Here is a 20,312-nt window from a genome sequence, read left to right as displayed (position 1 = left end):
TCTCACGGCTATGACACACATCAATGCCAGGACACGCAACAATGCAGCTCACCAGCTCTTGTTTGTGTACTTATGCAGGCCCTAGTATGAAAGACGCATGAGGAAGGTTTTATCATCGTGATGAACCCTCATTAGTAACCACAGCCTTTTCTTTCTCTCTCCCCCGGCACCGCCGTCCTGTCGTCCCTCTTCAGACCCACTGAGACCTGAATGATAAATGAGCACATCTCATCCATCCGTCTCTCTCCCACAGCAGCCGTGTTTACCAGGGAAATGTGCAGGGCACAGCAGAGGTGGTGGATCACAGCGAGGGGAATTGAGCAAATGTTTATCATGGTAAAAAAACAGCACTACACGCAGAGCATTTCAGCGCTTGAACCTACCTACGTATTGAAAGTTGTTTAAGACTTGCCTATTCATACATCCCTCAGACATGTACAGCAATACAGCATGCATTCGGTGTGTTTCTGCTGACCTGATGAATGTCCAGTTCAATATTCACTATCAACATCTGGGTCTTTAGCTGCTAAATGTTCCACCATTTTCACCATCTACTTTCTATTCTTGTCTGTCTGCTATTTGGTGCTCGACAGGTAACGTACAGTCGGCTCATCAGAGCTTTGTTGCTAGAAGAAAGGCTGATGAGAGCTGGGAGACTGAACCACAACAGTTATTGCTGCGTTCACACCAAATGCGGCGCGAATTATTCATGCAAGTAGATTACATACACCGTCTATGCACAGACGCGAAGAGACTGGCGCGGCGCAAATTCGCGTCAAATGCCAAATCGCCCCAAACGCATGAGTTGAAATTTTTCAACTTAGGCGAAATATTCGCGTTACGCCGCAGCGCGATAGCCTATCAGCGTTGAGTTGCTCCTCCTGTCATCAATGACAGGATGCCAAATCTATTTATTTTGTGTACATACAGCTGTAGTAAACAGCGACGTGTGGTTTGCTACACACAGTGAATACACTGATAAAATCCACGGAGCTCCTCTGAACAATATTATGAACCAGACATGACGGCGTTTAGTTTCCCGGGATATCTGTGACTTCCACAACACGTACTAAGCAGAAATGGAGGTTATTTTTCCATGGTTAATGGCGGACAGTTGAACGGCTTTCAGGGCGATAAGCCACGCCCCCTCTCCGTTGCGTCCAGCCGCGTTTGGTTTGAACACGGCGTCACAAGAAGCTGAAAGACACTAAAACGCTCCATAGAAATGAGGGGATCCGACCTTTTCATGAGTGCAGCTTTAAGTCCGTCAAACAAGTTTTCATAATCCAAACGGAAGAAAATAGACTTGAAGCATAAAAATAGGCTTCGGGTGTGCTTGGATATGGTGAGTGAATAATGATCTGTTACGCCGCCTGTGTCGAAAGCTGGATTGATGACAATAATAGCGTCTCTGTGCCGTCAGATTAGCAAAAATGGACGACTTAAAAATGTGGCTGTTACACGACAATTCGGGGCTGGAGGCTGGCTTTAACACCATCTTTAAAAACAAACCGAGACTACGTCGTGCCACATTCAATTTATTAGGAAAAACACTCGGAGGAAGAAAGTTTGCTTCTGAGCAGTTTCTGTAGTAACATTAATATTTGTCTCATGTGGAACGAGCATATCGGATAAACATGTAGATGTGAGGCTGCTTACAGATGTGAAAACCAATAAGAGTTTCAAATTTGATTCAGGGGCTGACTGGGAGCCAGCAGTAATGCTTTTAGTTCATTCAAGCCGTTGCCTGAGTGTGTTATTGTTGCTTTGTCTAAGAAGCAAAGAGATTTGTTTCCAAGTGTGGCCCGTCAATTTAAAAGAAATGAAGGAAATACTGTTTTCCTATTCATGCATTTACTTGAATAGGTTTGCAGATATAATATAAACTAATAAAGTATGCTCCTCAGCCTCCATGGGGGAAGCCGCTGACAGTCGATGTTATGAGACAAAAAGTACGAGTTTGACTTGATCACTGGTTTCAGTAGTTGGACTACTGGCTGGCTGTGTATTGTTTCACCAGCGCTCTGCCAGTCTGCCTTTTAAATGCACTGTTGAGCGGTTACCAGACGTCACCGCTTGCTCTAGTTTCTGGAGCTTGAAGAGGAAACCAGAAGAGTGAGTGGTGGGACGATGATACAACCCATGTCAGTCAGCGATGCAGTGTTTTCATCAGCTGGATCCGTGAGGCTGCTGCTTCTGTTGAGCGCTGTGCAGAGTACGAGAGAGCGGGAGATCGATGTAGTGGGGAGAGAGAGTAGTGGGCCGTTATCTGTCAAAGCTGTATGTTAAAACATCAACGTTTTTTTTTGTCTTCGAGACACTGCGATGGAACTCGACTTTGCTGAGAGAAATGGATGTTCAGAAGGAAAGCACTTCTAGCTCCAAACAGCCCGCTACGCTAGTTCACGTCACTGTACAAACTTTTGTGGAGTGAGGGGACGTCTGACCCCTTTTTTCTTTTTATAACACAGCCTGGCAGCGCACCAGCTGGGGTGACAGTTAACCTTTTTAAGACAGAGACACAAAGAAAGTCTTTATATTAACAGAAGTTAGTTGAAGCAGAGGGACTACTGGGGCTTTTAAAATGTTCGGATTACCAAAGAAAACAACAATCTTAGTTTAAACTCAAGTTCTATACTGTACTTACCTCAATGGATTTGATAAGCGACTCAGAAGGATCAGGATTTCATCGGTGGATTCAAAACTGGATCAGATTGTAAAACAACCTCAACCCTAAGGAAAGATGTACCTCTCGCTGCATGTGACCAACTATTTAAATATCTTGCTTTGTTTGTAATTAGATGTGAACTCTAAATGAACTGGCAGTCAAAGGCATTCTTCTTCTACTTTGGTAAGATCAAAGAAAACAAACAAGTGTGAGCATGGCCTTAATTCAGCTGTAAGCGGCATCTATTGTTGTGTTGTGAGAGAACTTCAGAGCTGAACTGAATATGACTCTTCATTGACTGTTGATAAACTGCGCTTAGTTCTGTGTCCTCAGAAGGTTGATGAGTAAAGTCGGGTCCTTCGGGACGTTTCCGAGGCATGAGGAGCTCAATGTTGGACTTTGATATTTCCATAAAACTTGGTTCACTTGCAGGAATGAACGGCACGGGATCAAAGAGATCAAGACGACATAATTGTAGTCCAGAGGAGTGGACACGTTTATGGCTCTTCGTGTTTCGGTGACAGGAAGTGTTCGAGATGATCATTTTTGTCCTGATCATTGCTGATCATTGTTTGTACCAGTGATGTTGGCTCTGTTTTATCCCATTTACTACACATTATGTATACATTACAGGTGTGGTTCATTCAGATATTAATACAAGAGCAGCATCGCAGCATGTTTACATAAAAACTAATTGAGATGTCAGCATAAGTGGCACTGGCCGAAGGTACCTTTCGTCTTTTTATACTGTACTGGAATGAAACCAACTAATGCCTGGACTGGTAGGAAACAACCATTCGACGTCCACCTGTTGTTACCCTCCATGTTGTTGGGATGTAATGTTGTGAGGCCTCTCTGTCCCTCTTCACCGAGCTGTTTCACTTGTTTGACGATCGGTCACTGTTGAGTTTGACCCTCGCATTTATCGCAGAGAACCAACAGTCTGACATAATGAGCTGTTTATTTCAATTAGCTATGAAAACCTCATTATCGTAGCAGGGGCTGGCTTGACCCCAGAAGGGGATACAGTTTAGAGATGATGATTATAATGGCAACCTTCATAGTATAATGATCTGTTGTGCTGTTGATCTTGATTATGGACTTTGCAACCTGACAGCAAGCAATTTGAGGCAGATAATTGGAGGTAATTAGGCTGATTAGGCAGCGGCGAGGACACACCTTGCTCTGCTCAGAGCCTCGAGATGTCTGTAAGCCTTTTCCTTTTATCAACGGTGCGCTGTTATCTTTATTTGGCTTTTATCTCGCAGATGTTCATTCTGAACTCATTTAGAAGTGTCACTGATTCTTTGATTATACTCAACTACTTTCATCCTTTCTTCCTCTGATTTGAATCTTTAGCTCTTACATTGGCTGCTGAAGGTTGGCTGCCTGTCCCGTTATCAGGCTCTTGTCTCCATTTTTCATCTTCCGTTCCCGACTTGTTTCTTCTGGCTGCTGCGGCAGCCTTTGTAATGCTTCTGTTTGCAGATTGTCTCCCGCACCCTGATGGTAGCGGCCAGAGATGTCATATTCTCATTGTATATGCACATGGCGCTGCGTTGGAACAGCTCTGCGCTTAAGGGAATTTGGTATTTGCATTTCCATTTGCTATGGTCAATATTGTCCACAGTAGGGAGTATTGTTCATCCTGTGCATTTGAATCAGAGGACTATGGAGATCAATGATACAGACTGTTACACAAGGCGTATTGATAAGTATGTTGAGTCATTGGCATCTCTAACAACGACACAATCAGAACTTTGCATTTCATTTTACTGACACTTTTAGTGACGAGACCAACGTAGAATTATGTATTGATTGTGAGGATGGGACCCCTCCACCTCCTCTTTGTTGTGTGGTGTCTCTCAGGGCTCTGCTGGGTCTTTCTTTAATTTGAAGTTTGGCCCGGTCTTGTATGGAATGCATGCTACAAGCTCTCCCCGAGTCCCAGTGCCTAAACCATGCTGCTATCACGTCTGCTGCCTGTCAGATAGTCTGGGAAATGTGGTGCCGAGATGCCAAGAATTATAAATCACATTCACACTCCCTTGTTGCACAGACTGTAAGACCAGGCTCAAGTTCAACAATCTAGTGTTGGCTTCCTGATCCCCATAAATCCAATAATATCCAGTAATATCCAGGGTCTACCGCTACATGCATTTGGCTCCTTGCAGCAAACAAGGGACGAGGTTTGGAATATTGGAAATGACGTGTGGCTTGGATAAGGCTGACGTTTCTGTATCACCAAGAGAGTTGGTCACAAAAATGGACTTTGCCAAAGCCTTGAAAGGAATCGCTACAATCTGGAAATGACTCCCAAAACCCATGGGCAGCAATTTATTGTCACACCAATTAAGTTGCATTGATTTAGTTTTCAACCATAACCGTAATACAATCAGACGCCTATGATATACCAGGGTATTAACAAATGTATATTTCTGTGATTTAATTACTGCATTATTGTGTATGTTTCATTCTACTGTTGTAGATATTTTAATTTCAACTCCTTTATATACTGTTGGGTAATCTACAGCAATACATCATATTATACAACAGTGGGTCGTGGGACTTAGAAATGTTTTTTAACATCACATTGACTGTACCAATGATTGAATTAGCCTGAGAATAGATGTTATCGAGTGTATTTGTGAGAGTCGAGGTGTGCATGCCCATTAGTTTCTGATGGGGAGTTCCTGGGGGATCATGTCGTGAGAAAAACTCACAGAATGCATCAAAATAACCACAGTGCCTCGAGCACATTGGACAACAAATAGGTGCAAGAGCTGAAAAAGCTTTGGCCCAAAAGGAGTACAACAGAACATCAGAGGTGACAAGAGAACACGGGTGGAGAGGCGAGTCGAAGGGTCACAACGGAGTTATAAATCATCCTCGGATATTGTCTGGGACATAGTAACAATTCAATGACATACAAGACCTGCTTTTTGAAGACATCCTACACAGGTCACCACCGGCAGAACAGCCACATATTCCAGTAGCCAAGATGCCGCTTCTAATCAAGAGTAATGGACTCAACAGAACCAGAAATGAAGGCTGCAAGCTACTCAAAACGGATGAGGCTGCCGGCCCTGACAGTATTTCACCTGAAGCCCTTAAAGTAGACATGAACTCATCAACAGACGTGCTCTACGGCTTTTTTGGGGGCAAATTTGGGAATAGGAGAAGCAACACACAGAATGGGCAGAAGGACACATTGTGAAACTGCCGGCGTTCTGTACCCGGTAAAGTTCCAAACCAGGTCAACCTCAACTGTCTTCAGGACGCTGTAGACAAGCGGCTACGGGACCAGCGAGCAGGATTCAGGAAGGACGGCTCATGCACAGACCGCACAGCAGCACCATGATCACTGAACAGTCCATGAATGGTACACGTCCCTGTAAATCAACCTAATCCACTTTGAGAAAGCTTAGACACGACAACACGATGGGCCCTAATGGACCTCAATGACATTATCACCAAGATCATAAATTGAATCAAGAAGCCATATGACACGACCTCATGTAAAATCATACATGCAGGCCAGCTCTCCCACAGGATTAATGTCGAGACGGGCGTCTACCCGGTCTACTTTCACTGCTTCTGTTTCTCCGGGTGATCGACTGGATTGTGACGGGAAAGGAAATAGGATTTAGTGGAGGATGTGGGAGCAGCTGGATGACCCTCACTTTGCAGATGACACAGCCCCCCCTACACACACAACAATGTGCATGTAGGAGAGGATGGACAGTCTCTCACAAGCTACGTGAATTACAGCAAACCCAAATACAGCAAAGACACAGGTGGTGAAGATCCACTGCAAAATCAGCAACCCTACCCTCATGCACAGCTCTGCCCCAGAGGAGGTAAAAGCATTCACATACAGTGTTGTGGACACCCCCGGAGGGACACATACAGATGTAAAAGAGCAGGGTCAATAGGTCTAGGGTGGTGTTGAATATGCTCAGGAAGATCTGGAGCTCAGAGCTCTAAAAACAACAACGCATCTTCAACATGAAACAGATTAATTCTGTGTGGATCAAAGACATGAGAAATGACAACGCAAACAAACAGGCTGCAAATAATAATTAACGACTGCCTCAGGAGAATACTAAACATCTGGTGGAGAGACAAAGGAAGAAATGTAGACCTGTGGAAAAGAACAAGCCAGGATCCCATCGGCATTCAATTCAAAAGAGACCGACCAAAGAATCGACCACAAACATCACCCAACAAGATGGGAAATGGAACTCCCGAGGAACAAGGGAGAGAGGCTGCCCCAGGAACAGTCTGGGAGAGGGCTCAACTGGGCACAAAACGCCAACAACCAAGGGGGGTGGAAGGCATTCGTCAATGGCTTATGATCCCTGGAGCAGCAAAGGGATTAAGTCAAGTAAGTCATAGAAAATGACGAGTTTAAACCAAATTATTCTTCAAAATCCTGGCTCTCACAAATGCTCCATTATTTAACATTGATACGGTAAAAAAAAAAACTGTCATAAAAATGTCAGTTAAAGTCATGACAAACATGTGTTAGCATAAAATGCAGTCATAAAAAAAATCATAGTATTGTATGCCATAAAAATAACAGTATAGTATGCCTTGAAAAATGTCGAATATCATAAGAAACGTCAAAGAAAGTAATAACCTTGTCCTAGGATAGTACGCCATCGAAAACATTCATAAAAAATGATGTCGAAAAAGTTAAGTCATAATGGAGTATGTCGCAAAATGTCACAGTATAGTCCGTCCCAAAACGTTCTAGAGACGGCATGCTGAAGTACGCTGAATAAAATCATGAAAAACAGCTTTTTTGTGGAAAAAAGTAAATAACAGAGTCATGGTAAAATCAGAGCAAAGTATGCTGAAAAATATGGTCCGTCAGAAAAGTCATAAAAAGGCAAAGTATGTTGAAAACTGTCATAATAAAAAAAACATGGTATAGTATGGCCAAAAAAATCATGAAATAAATCATAGTATGAATGTCGAAAAAAGTTAAAAACGCCATAGTATAGTCTGCTGAAAAAAGCATGACGTCATAATACAGTATGTCGAAAAAAATAATGAAGTATGTCCCAAAATATCACAGCATAGTCTGTCCAAAAAAAGTCATTAAAAAAGCCACAGTGTAGTACGAGGAGTAAAATCATAAAAAATACCAAAGTACAGTTTGTGGAAAAGAGTAAATAACAGTCATAGTATTATAAGTTGAATAGTCATACAAATCATTGTATAGTATGTCGAAAAAAATCATATTATAGTATGTTAAATGTGTTTATGGTGAACCTCTTAATCGCCTTTTTACACATCAGGGCCAGGGATATTCAGTCAGGGAGCTCACCGCCTGATTACTGGCTTAACAAAAATATACTTTTGCTTTTACACAAAAAAAATACTGGGGATCTTTGAAAAGCTTTAAAACTGATTGGATTACACATAATGTTGCTTCCATTTTTGCAATCAAATCAAATCTAACACCAAATTGAACCTCTCTAATACAGTGTACAACAGTCCTCAAACGTGCAACCAAAGTACAGCTGATGGGAATGTCAGTTTTATAGTTAAGAAAAGAAACGACCTCATGGTGGTGCTGATAAAAAGTCAGGGGACCACCGAAGTCTGGGTACATTTTTCGAGCAAACCTGAATTTTAAAATGTCATGGCAATCCAGCCCATGGTTGTTGAGGTATTTGAGTCTGGACCAAAAAGGGTTTTGGATTCCTCTAACTTGGCTGCTATCGTGGCTGAACAAAATAAAAAAATGCACCAAAAAACCCAAACGAACACAATTTATTCAACTATTGTGTCACATGAGGAAACAGTCACGCATGTGAACACGTTTCCCTGCAGCAGGGTTTTGATAAGTTGCCATGTCTGGGGACAAAGTTGCCACCGTCGGTGACAGTCCCCCGGTGGCCTCCCAGCCTCCACGTCTCAGCCCAGTGGAGGAGGGAAGTGACAAGATGAAGAGCTACGACGACACACACAGCAGCAGCTCCTGTTGAGGATGAAACTCACCCCAACGTGGAGGAGGCCAGACCACGCGTGTGTCCAGCTGCTTCGTGCAGTTCACACGCTGCAATAAGAAATCTACCAAAACTGGTTTACAATTAAGAGGAATTTAATCCCACCGATGCAAGTACAATATTTACAGTGAAGTACACTATTTCATGAAATATTAAATCAATAAAACCCCGTTTGCAAAAAACTCAACTCAGCTCCTCAGGTATAAAACCCGTCCGTCCTCTGAGAGCCATCACGCGAGAGAGAAAAAGACTTGAAATGAAACCACCCACATCCGTTCGAAACACCTCCTCTTCCGTTTATCCCGATTCCTATTGGCTAACTTCCAGGAGTGTATTCGCCTGTCTGGCTTTCTGTCCCTGAGTTTACTAACACATTCAATGACTGTCAGTTACGGTTTAATCCCTTCTATGATAATCCTTCAGTATAAACGTTAAACTTCTGCAACTTTGGCAAAAGCTTCATGTCTCAAATTCTACTTCTAGCTACTAATCCAAAAACACTTTATGCTTATCTTAATTATGCATTTCCAAAACCCTTATGTTTATGACTAATTATGAATTCTTAAGTATGAATTATTGAACACTTTTATTATAGCTACTAAACACAGTTCTATGCTCAAATGTCTTACACTCCACACAAGCTAAAGTGCAGCTGATGGGGTATTGTCTGTGCGATTCTGATCTGCTGTCACAATGAAAGCCGATTATTTCGATAACATTTCCCTTGTCTGCTTTTTCCCCTCGCCATGATCGTTGGTGAAAAAATAAAAGATTTCAAAGACAAGGAGACAGGTTTGGACCCAAACACTGTTTAGAGTTTAGTGATTCATTCTACTCTTTCCTCTCTCTGTCAGTCAAAGCCAGTAGAGCCATTCTGTACATCAAATGCAACAGCTGATTATAGAGAGACTGAGCAAAAATTCATTACATTTACATTTTAATAGAACTTTTGCAAAATCAGTCAGTTTGTCTTCATGCTAGAAGCCTTCTCTCTCTCTTTGTAGTTCAGTGCACACTGCTTAGAAAACGTTCCTATAAAGCATACATCTCAGCTGTGTGGCTTGTCAAAGTTTTTTTTTTCCAAGAGTGGAATGACCTCATTGTTACCTGTTGTGGCCATTTGAAAAAAACACACCAGCTGTAACTTCAGTTCACACCTCCTTCAGTGGCAGCAGAGTGTTTCCTGCTCCCCGGCCTCAAGGGGGCAGTAAAGAGCTCATCCAGGCTTGGTGCACTACGAGGTAAAGAAAACCTAAATACATGCGACACAACGATGAAATTCATTCTTTACTGGAATGGTTTTCAAACTGTATTTTGCTGTGCTACAAGACAAAAGACCTCAAGAAAGAAAGCTAACTGTTTGGTTTGGTCTTACATAGACGATAGAAACACATTGTAGCTCTACTAACATGTTCTATAGTAGTGTAGCTATGGAGCGAAATTAGTCTCAAAACGGTCACAAATGTGTATTACATGATCTACAAATGTGTATTACATGATCTACAAATATGTATTACATGATCTACAAATGTGTATTACAAGATCTACAAATGTGTATTACATGATCTACAAATGTGTATTACAAGATCTACAAATGTGTATTACATGATCTACAAATGTGTATTACAAGATCTACAAATGTGTATTACATGATCTACAAATATGTATTACATGATCTACAAATGTGTATTACATGATCTACAAATATGTATTACAAGATCTACAAATGTGTATTACATGATCTACAAATGTGTATTACAAGATCTACAAATGTGTATTACATGATCTACAAATGTGTATTACAAGATCTACAAATGTGTATTACATGATCTACAAATGTGTATTACAAGATCTACAAATGTGTATTACATGATCTACAAATGTGTATTACATGATCTACAAATGTGTATTACAAGATCTACAAATGTGTATTACATGATCTACAAATGTGTATTACATGATCTACAAATGTGTATTACAAGATCTACAAATGTGTATTACAAGATCTACAAATGTGTATTACATGATCTACAAATGTGTATTACATGATCTACAAATATGTATTACAAGATCTACAAATGTGTATTACATGATCTACAAATGTGTATTACAATATCTACAAATGTGTATTACATGATCTACAAATGTGTATTACATGATCTACAAATGTGTATTACAAGATCTACAAATGTGTATTACATGATCTACAAATATGTATTACAAGATCTACAAATGTGTATTACATGATCTACAAATGTGTATTACATGATCTACAAATGTGTATTACAAGATCTACAAATGTGTATTACATGATCTACAAATATGTATTACAAGATCTACAAATGTGTATTACATGATCTACAAATGTGTATTACATGATCTACAAATGTGTATTACAAGATCTACAAATGTGTATTACATGATCTACAAATGTGTATTACATGATCTACAAATGTGTATTACATGATCTACAAATGTGTATTACATGATCTACAAATGTGTATTACATGATCTACAAATGTGTAACGATTTTAGGTACTCACATATACGTGTTCCAATCTCACACACAAATACGTCAATTAAACACGTGTAAAACAGTTTCACAAAAAACCGGAATGATTATTAATATTTTACGCACAGACTTTTAACTTCACATTTACTTGTGGGGCTTTTAGACGATTTTCAAGGTCTCCTGCCACACAGATCCATGATGCGTTTAACAATGGTGGAAAACTGGGACATCCTGGCTTTCCGTAAAATCATGTGCAAATTTCAAAGTGGGAAAGATCTTTCTTCTTAACAGACAGAATAGTGGACTTGTTGAAGATTTTTTACCTGAATTGGCCGAATTGTTTTGCTCAAACATTTTTTGCACACTTTCTCTCTCTAAATGGACACAGAGGACAGGGAGGAAAGTTCAAATAAAATGCTCACTCATGTGGTAAGTTTTTGTATTTTTGATTAGTTTACCAGAATATCCACACACACAATAATGAATTATTCAGATTTGATCCCTAGTTATGATTAAGTCTTTATTTTGAAGGCTTTGTGCTTAGTTTGCACTTCTGACTGGCCTGTATTCTATAAAAGGACATTGCTGTATTGATCACCAATGCTATTAATCCGTATGTTGTGTTGGGCTACAAGTCAGTAAGAATCCTTGTATGTCACATCAAGTCAGCAGATGTGATCGTACAGAGATTGAACCCATGACCTCTGACTGGGTGGACATCCTCTCTTAGGCACCGGGTCATATTGGGTCAGATCAGTCTCAAGATGAATGAATTACCAGAATACCCTCGTGGGGTCACGCTCATGTGATTTGTTGAAAAAGGAGACATCTGGTTGGCTATAGATAATTCCTCGTTATAAAAAATGTATTTGTGAAACGGGCAACATCTGGGGAGTCTCAAAAACCCCACACACAGTGAAGTTCACACATGACTAACAGTTTGTGTATTGAACATCCAAACGTTTTTGATGAATATTTCTAATCCCTTTAAATATACATTTGTTGATTGATATTAGATTTATTTAAAGACAGAAATATTTGTGTGAATCCTGTTTTTATATATGGATTATGTTTACATTTGTATTGAACAACTCTTTTTTTGTGTGTTGAAAATGTTTTTATGAAGACAGTCTTTGATAAGTAAAATAACAAAAAAACATGATTAGCCCTGCACCGACCTCCCTGCAGTACTGATGTGAATACACTCGGGGACAGAGGACTGGTGGGGAGAATCTAATGAGCATGGTCTGACATTAGCGCCGTCCACTCTGTGTCTTTAGCTCTTATATGTGCGCAGTCTACCCTGGCGGCATTGATTGTATTTTGTCAACGAGAGGTTATCAAATACAGCAAAATAATGACTTGGCCCCTGGAGCACACAACTGTTGCATAATGAAATCGATGGCTGAATTCCATTTAGCTGCTTCAGTTTCAGGGTCCTGGGATGGTGCACACTATATGAATAGATGGAGACATCTCCAATTGAATCCGTAACATGTGTTCTGCTGCTCCACCACCTCATCCCTGAACGGGTAAACTGACCAGCAGATTGTGTTTCGCGGTTCTCAGCTTAAATAGGCTGACTGTGATCATAACTTACAGCATCTGAACAAAGCATTTAACAAATTAAGTAATCAAAGTAAAACAAAATACCGGATAACAGGATCTAATTGTTGTAGTAAAACTAAATACACAATTCAAAGCTGTACAAATCAACATTTATGTATCAGAAATTTAGTTTCAAAGGAGAACAGGCAGACAAAGTGGGTAAGTATCTGGTGAACATAGTGGAGCATTTAGCAGCTTAAGAGCCACACATGTTCCCTCAGGAGTTTGAAGAGACTGAAACAGAGCTACGATATATATTGCAATATTGGACTTGCATCTATCAGGTGAACAATAACAAATGTACTGCAAATGTAAGTCAATGCTCTGTTCACAGCTTGCTTCACAAATCTATTGCAACTGCTTTAAGCAGCGTGCAGAGAAATATTAAGAACAGGAGAAGAACAAAGGGGACGTGATTCAAGGCAGACAAAAGCCTTTTGGAAACAACCACGAGTTATTGATGTCTTTTATTAGATAACATTACTCACCAATGAATGGTGTTAAAGGGACAGTAACTAAACGCAGATCAACAGATCACTTGAAGCAGATGTCTGTCATCGTGTTATGCTCATGCAGAACTATGAGGACTTCTCAGCTTGTGTGGCATTCATGTGGTCTTGGCCAGCTAACAGCAGCACATTTCATTTTGAGCTTCACAAATAAACCCCCCCTCACATCTCAGCACTGATTGGACTGACATTTATCTACACCGCTCTCTTAACACTGCTAATGGAGGGACTTCCACTGAATTAATCAATCGCTGTGGCAAGAAATGAGCTGATGGGAAGGCTGACCTTTAGGGATTGAGATCGGAAACGGTTCTGTACACTGTTCGATAAAGTGTTGACATGGATCTCCCTCTTTAAAACTAGAAATACAATGTTCCTGGTATCCAGCTTTAGAGTGTGTGCGATATCTTTATCTTTTCCAACACACAGCTTCTCAAAACTTTTACGCAACATTTTACGGCCTTTGAAACTAACCATTCAAGACTTTATGAGCGAACGAGAGACTTTGGCTTTGCTGCCAGAAACAGAGCAAAAGTCAGCGACGTTGATCAGAGGGAGATAAGAGTTGGAGCCCTCTGTTCTTTCAAGGTTGACATGGTTCAACAGTAACTCTCAATACCAGAATGAAGCATCGACTACGACACAGATTCTCTTGAAATCGCCCTCCAATGAAACACCATCAATGGTCGTAGCGCATACTTGTCAGTGGAGAGGGTTGATAATTAAACCCTATGAACTCTTGTGAAGAAGAAGTGATTAGTTAAAGAGCGAGCAGAGCACAGTGTGAGCATGCCGACCATCAGCTGACACTGTCTGAGTTAACTCGTTCATGATGTGTTTCTTCCAGCTCGTATGACGGTGTTGGGTTAGGTTCAATTGAGTTGAGGATGAGAGAGTTATGATGTACGTATGTGAGGATGTACGTATATATACACGTACATATATATACACGTATGTATATATACACACATATATATATACGTGTATGTATATATATATATATATACATATATATATATATTTACATATATATATATATACATATATATATATACACATATATATATACGTATACACATATATGTATACACATATATATATATATATATATGTGTGTATATATGTATATATGTGTATATATGTATATATATATGTGTATATATGTATATATATATATATACATACATATATACATATATACATATATACATATATATATATATATCTACTAACTAATGTCACATCATTTTCCTCTCTCATCCCCATGATGTTCTGTTGTTCTGCTTTTCACATCTTACAGGTTTGTATATGTAAACAGTCAACGCTCCCTCCTGCACTGGGGTACTGTGATGATTTAGTATTGCACTTTCAGAAAGTTTATATAAATAATAATACATTTCCCAGAGCGCACTTGATAGCACATTTCATCCCTGTAGGGTTAAGACCCATGTCTTTTTAACTCACACAAATGTTTTTGTTGTCAAAAATGTAGGTCTCTGCTTATTACTTTTTATGTTGGAACGCTTCCTCCAAACATACGACTGTTTCACTGGCAGAGTGGTACTTCTCATGACAAGTGAGCTATTTGTACGTGTATAATTGAAGGAGAGCCCATTAAAGAGAATGAACAAAGTTGCCTTGTGCAGCTTTGCAACATTTGAATTTTAAATATAATTTTCCTTCCCAGTGCAAATTGGAAAGACTCCTAATCTTGGATCTGAATGTTTAAAGCTCCTCGCTGTTCGACCAGTTTTCAGTCTGAGCCGCTGGCTGATCTCAAGTCCTGTTATAATCCCTGAACTCAAATCCCAACCTCCCTGAATAAACTAGTCCTGGATGTGCCAATCCACAACGCCCAACTTGTTCAGGGCTCACCGAGACTCTTCAACCTTGGCTGCCAGCTCGGTGTATCTAAGCTCCTTCCTTCCATCTGCCACATCATCTCCCGACGGCACACGGAGCTCCGCAAAGTGCAACAGTCCACAGAGTACTGGCCTAACAAGGCAGGTCCTGAGACTCAGTATCTCAGCGGGAACGTCCGCCATGACTGCTCACACTCCTCAGTGCCTCAAGTCAATCCGCACAGCTGCCCGACTGTGTGGACGGCTAACTTTGTTTCCTGGCAGAACATTTAGGACAGCTGGAGTGTGTCAGAACGAGTGTTGGGCCAATACCAGCCCATGTGTCGCATTTGAATCGCAAATCAGTTCCGATGACATCAAGGTGCTTTATCTTTTACCAGATTGATAAATGGATGAATGAATGAATCATGTTTGGATGGATTTATGTCTGTCAGGCTGTTTTCCAATGCTATTAGGATTCATAGTAGCACTGATGCTCGTACTCACAGTAAACAATGTGATGTTTTGCCAATTAAAATACATCTAAATGTCTAAGTTGTCTGAGTGATATTAACATTGTTTCAACAGCATTGTAAATTTATATATTTCAATATATTTGCGTTGCCCTTCCTGCTTCGTTGTTGATGCACCTGTCTTCCTCATCTTTTTTTAAACCACATTGTATTGCATCATTTTTAGGAATCATGACGTATGAATAAAGTTTCATCATGAAGAAAACCGTCTTCACCACCAATTAACTATGCAACGACAAGAAACCCGAGAACAGACATCCACAGAATAACATCAAATCCGTTCAATATAATCATGGAGGAGCTGTGCGCTGACCTCGCTCCACATGCGTTACCCTCCTCGTTGGTGGCTCGGAGAAAAGGGGAAAGCGATCTGGTTGTATTAGCGACAGCTACGACAACAATACTGCCACATGGAAACACTGTGTTAATACCATGAGGGTGAGAAGTCTCATTTCTGCGGTTGTAGAATCCAGATGCATGTTCAGACTGATGCTGCTCATGAAAAGCTACAAAGCATTAAGAGCTCAATTACTGACTCAAAGACACTAAAACCAGGCAATGTGAGTACATGAAGAAGGTTAGTTGATTGAACGTATTTATTTTTTAGCGCTAACCGACACTACACTGATTGTTTATTTGAATACATTAATTTTGATGAGATCTCACACAAGAAGGCATGATTAGGGCTTTTTTGAGGTACAAACATGAGTGAATTATGCCAACTCCCTTTAAAAGCTCTTAACTAAAATATGACTTCAAGGTCTTATAGATCTTTATAAGAATTGTGTATGTACAGTATATGTCAATATTTTAAATGTCCATTTGAGTGTTTTACTTTTGATCTTTCATATTTTCAAGAAAAAACGTAATGTTCAGTCTGCAGCTTTCAAAACATCCATTAATTTGCACTCTAACGCAATTATAAAGGACACTGCTATGGTGCGCACACACACACAGTTGTACAGTATATATACAGTATACACACAATCGCACAGCAGCGAATGACTATGATGCACTTCCTTTCCAGGTCCAAAGCCATTTGAGCAGCTCTGAGCTCTTTTCTTTCAATCTGGGAGGCGGTAAGTTTGAAATGAAACACACACACACACACACACACACACAGGCTAAACAAGCAGATGAGTGGGAGCCAGCAGGAGGGAAATGTCAGGACAATGTCAGGGTGTTAGCTTGGCATGGCACGGCTGGGCTCGTCTCCAAATGTCTGTGAATGTCACCACTCTGGAGACCCCCCCCCACACACACACAGATCTGGAACAGAGTGGAACGAGCGGGCGGGTGTTTAAAAAGGTGTTTAGTACTGTTTGTATGGTCATTAGTAGCCTATTCATTTAAAAAGTAGGAATATTAGACGATAAACATCTGATTCTGGTAAACTTTAAAATGGTGATGTTGGTATTGGCCTCTAAATCCTGCATCAGTCATGACTCTAAAGAAAAAGGTCTCCTTTACCTCGTGTCTCACGAGGAGGACCTGCAGACGCACACAGGCTGAACAATCAAACTTCCAGTCAGGATGAGTCACAAGCAGTCGCTGGAAACATTAGTCCGAGATGGAAAACAAATCTTGTGCATCCTTCTCTCAGTAGAAATTGGGAACAAAGAACATAAAGTATTGAGGAGTTACTCAGGTGGACCTGAGTTCATGCTGCTGCTGCCGCTGTTGTGTTTGCTTCTCTCCCTGTGAGATGATGGTAGTTTATTTCGATTGTCAGGCAGCTGAATCATTCATGTAAACAAAGAATGACCTCTCTCTCTCGGAGGGAAGTAAACAATAAATACTGTCCTTGTCTCTCACTCACACACACTCACACACACACACACACACACACACACACACACACGTTCGTACATCTATACTTCCCGTCAATGTGTCAGCCCAACCTTAACTGAACATCTTTTTTAGGGGCGACCCTGGCGCACTGGGTTAAGAGGTCGTCTGGGAACCGGAAGGTCAATGGTTCGATCCCCGACTGGGATGTGTCCCTGAGCAATACACTGAACCCCCGGGTGCCTGTCATTGGCAGCCCACTGCTCCCTATATACAGGGATGGGTCAAATGCAGAGAAAACTTTCCCCCTTAAAGGGATAAAGATAGTATCGATTCTATTCATCTCACTGAACCCCTACCAGTGATTGGCCCATTATACAGCATCTTAGCAATCAGCTGCAAACTCTCTCAAAGGGAAATATCCGGTATGTGAGAAGGTGAGTCCACACACACACACACACACACACACTCTCTCAAAACGAGCATTGAAAAGAGTGGCCATTGATGCAATTCTTCCATGGAGATTGGTCCGCTAATGGACCGAGGCTATTAAGTCTTGAGATGAGATGATGATGATGATAGCCAGGCGGCCCAAAAACAAGTGAAGGCATCACAGCCTCTGGATAATTTCTATATTAATGCAGCCATGATTAGTTTCTGCATTAATAGAAGACAGATGATGATCCACTCAAGGGTTTTTTAAAGTTCAACCAAACCTGACCGGCATAGAGATTTTAAGTGCCGTTAGATCAGAAAACATGAAAATGGTGCTTCAACACATTGTGGTGTGATTTAATGGTGATTTTACAGACAGTGAAATTATCTGAAGCACCACATGGGCTGCACAATGATGAGGCAGTATCAGTCATCTTTTAAGTAATGGCATCGCCTAAACACCGTCCTCTGGGACTGAGCTTCCGTCTGTTCGGATGGGGTTGTGTTCAATCAGAACTAGTATACGAGACATGACCACATCAGGCTTTAAATGCTTTTCCGAGGCGGTGTGAGAAGCTTGCTGTCAGAACAGAGAGTGGGAAGGTGCAATATCTGTTAAATATGGGGATAGTGGAGCACATTTGTCAGATAGTGTCATCCTTCATAGTGTTGCAATCTACTGCTCAAAACGTGCCAGTGTGAATGTTTCAGTTCTAGAAATTGTCACATGAAGACCATTTTCATTTGATGTCAGAAAGATGCCACGGTAGCTATTTGAGCATCCGACAAGCAGTTCTGATGGAGAATACTGGTCTCTGCAAGGTTCATTTCTTAGGTCTCTCTCTTTTCATGGTGCTGAATCATTCAGACCCCTGGCTGCAGTCGAAAAGTAAAAAATGACATCCTACTGTCTTTTCCAAAACACTTTTCCGTGACCTCGATGGAAAACGTCATGCGGTTAAGGATCGCTGCAAAGGAGAATCCAACTGCTCCTTCACTAAACTACATATTGATACCTGCTGTAGTGAATCTACAATGTTCCGAAGACAGACCACACAATATGCATCTTTCACTTCCCCCCCCATGCATCCTCACTGTGTTGTTTCATGCAGGCTAAATAAACAGGAGCGATACTGCAGGTCCTTCCTTCCCGGTGCTGTCAAACTTTACAGTCAACACTGCTCCCAGTAGAGTCTCACATACCAAAATTGACAATTCACTCCTGCAACATCAATTGAACTGTCCAATATCAAGAGAATTCCACCTGCTCTTATCATGGCTGCTATAGGAACATTTATTTCCGAGTGCAGCGATCATCTCCGTCTCTCTCCAAGGTGCTGAAAAGGGAAAATCCAGTCATTATGGACAATTATTCACCATAGACTACAACTGCTGCATAGACAACAACAGTACATGTAAGTGTTGGTATTACCAAATATTGTCCCAAATTATCTATTCATGTATTTTCACAATGTAACGTTATGTCTATACATTTCTCTATGTGGTATATAGAGTAGTGAGTAACTTAGTTATACAACAGTGAGACAGAAACAAACTTCATTTTTCATCAACGTCAATTGAAAAAAGTCCAAGCTGTGCTGCATCATCTGCCATTTTTGATGCCGCTTTCAAACCTGCTCACTTTGTTTTTTGTCTGCATGAAATGCATTTACAAGCTGGACAGAAAACACATTCATATATCATGCATGGAGGGGTAGGATCAGGCTGCTCAGTATCCAGGCAGCAGATGTGAAGCTACAATGCAAAATACATCTTAAGACAGGTTGCAAATGAGGTCTTCGTCAGTGTACGTATAATTCATTGTTCTGCTTGTGTCTGCAAATTGACGTTGTGCACGTCGTGGGCAGTATTTTTAGTCGGTAAACAAGGGAGTCAATTCCTTAAACCCAGGTCTGCAACATTGTTCTTGCATTTAATGCCAACATCATTACTGCCAGAGCCTCCAAACCTGCGTATACAGAATATGTTAACGAGACAAATTACAACAGTGGGTCTGTCAGCACACCACACGCTTTGCTCACTGTCACGAAGCTAAATATGAACGATGGGCATGAATATGAAATTCTCCTGTTCGTGGTATGGTATATAGAGGTACATCATGGGTTATTAGATGAGAAGACTACACACACCACCCTCTCCATCTCATTAGTGATTTCCATTCAAACAGTCTCCACTCCAATTAACCACCCCTCGAAAGTTCACCCGCCTCTCGCCGCGATTGATTGAACAGTCAGTTAACTCGACAGAGGAGGAAGGAATGAGGGGAGACAGGGACCTCTCCCTCTGTGTAAGGATATTTTAATCGGAAAACAAAATGACGAAACAATCTTGGGATAAAAAACTGAACTAAATTGCAACACAATCGGTGACATGCATA

This window comes from Melanostigma gelatinosum, assembly GCF_949748355.1.
Source record: "Melanostigma gelatinosum genome assembly, chromosome: 19".
NCBI classification, from domain to species: Eukaryota; Metazoa; Chordata; class Actinopteri; order Perciformes; family Zoarcidae; genus Melanostigma; species Melanostigma gelatinosum.
The sequence above is the reverse complement of the archived record's forward strand: the minus strand, read 5'-3'. Positions refer to the sequence as shown.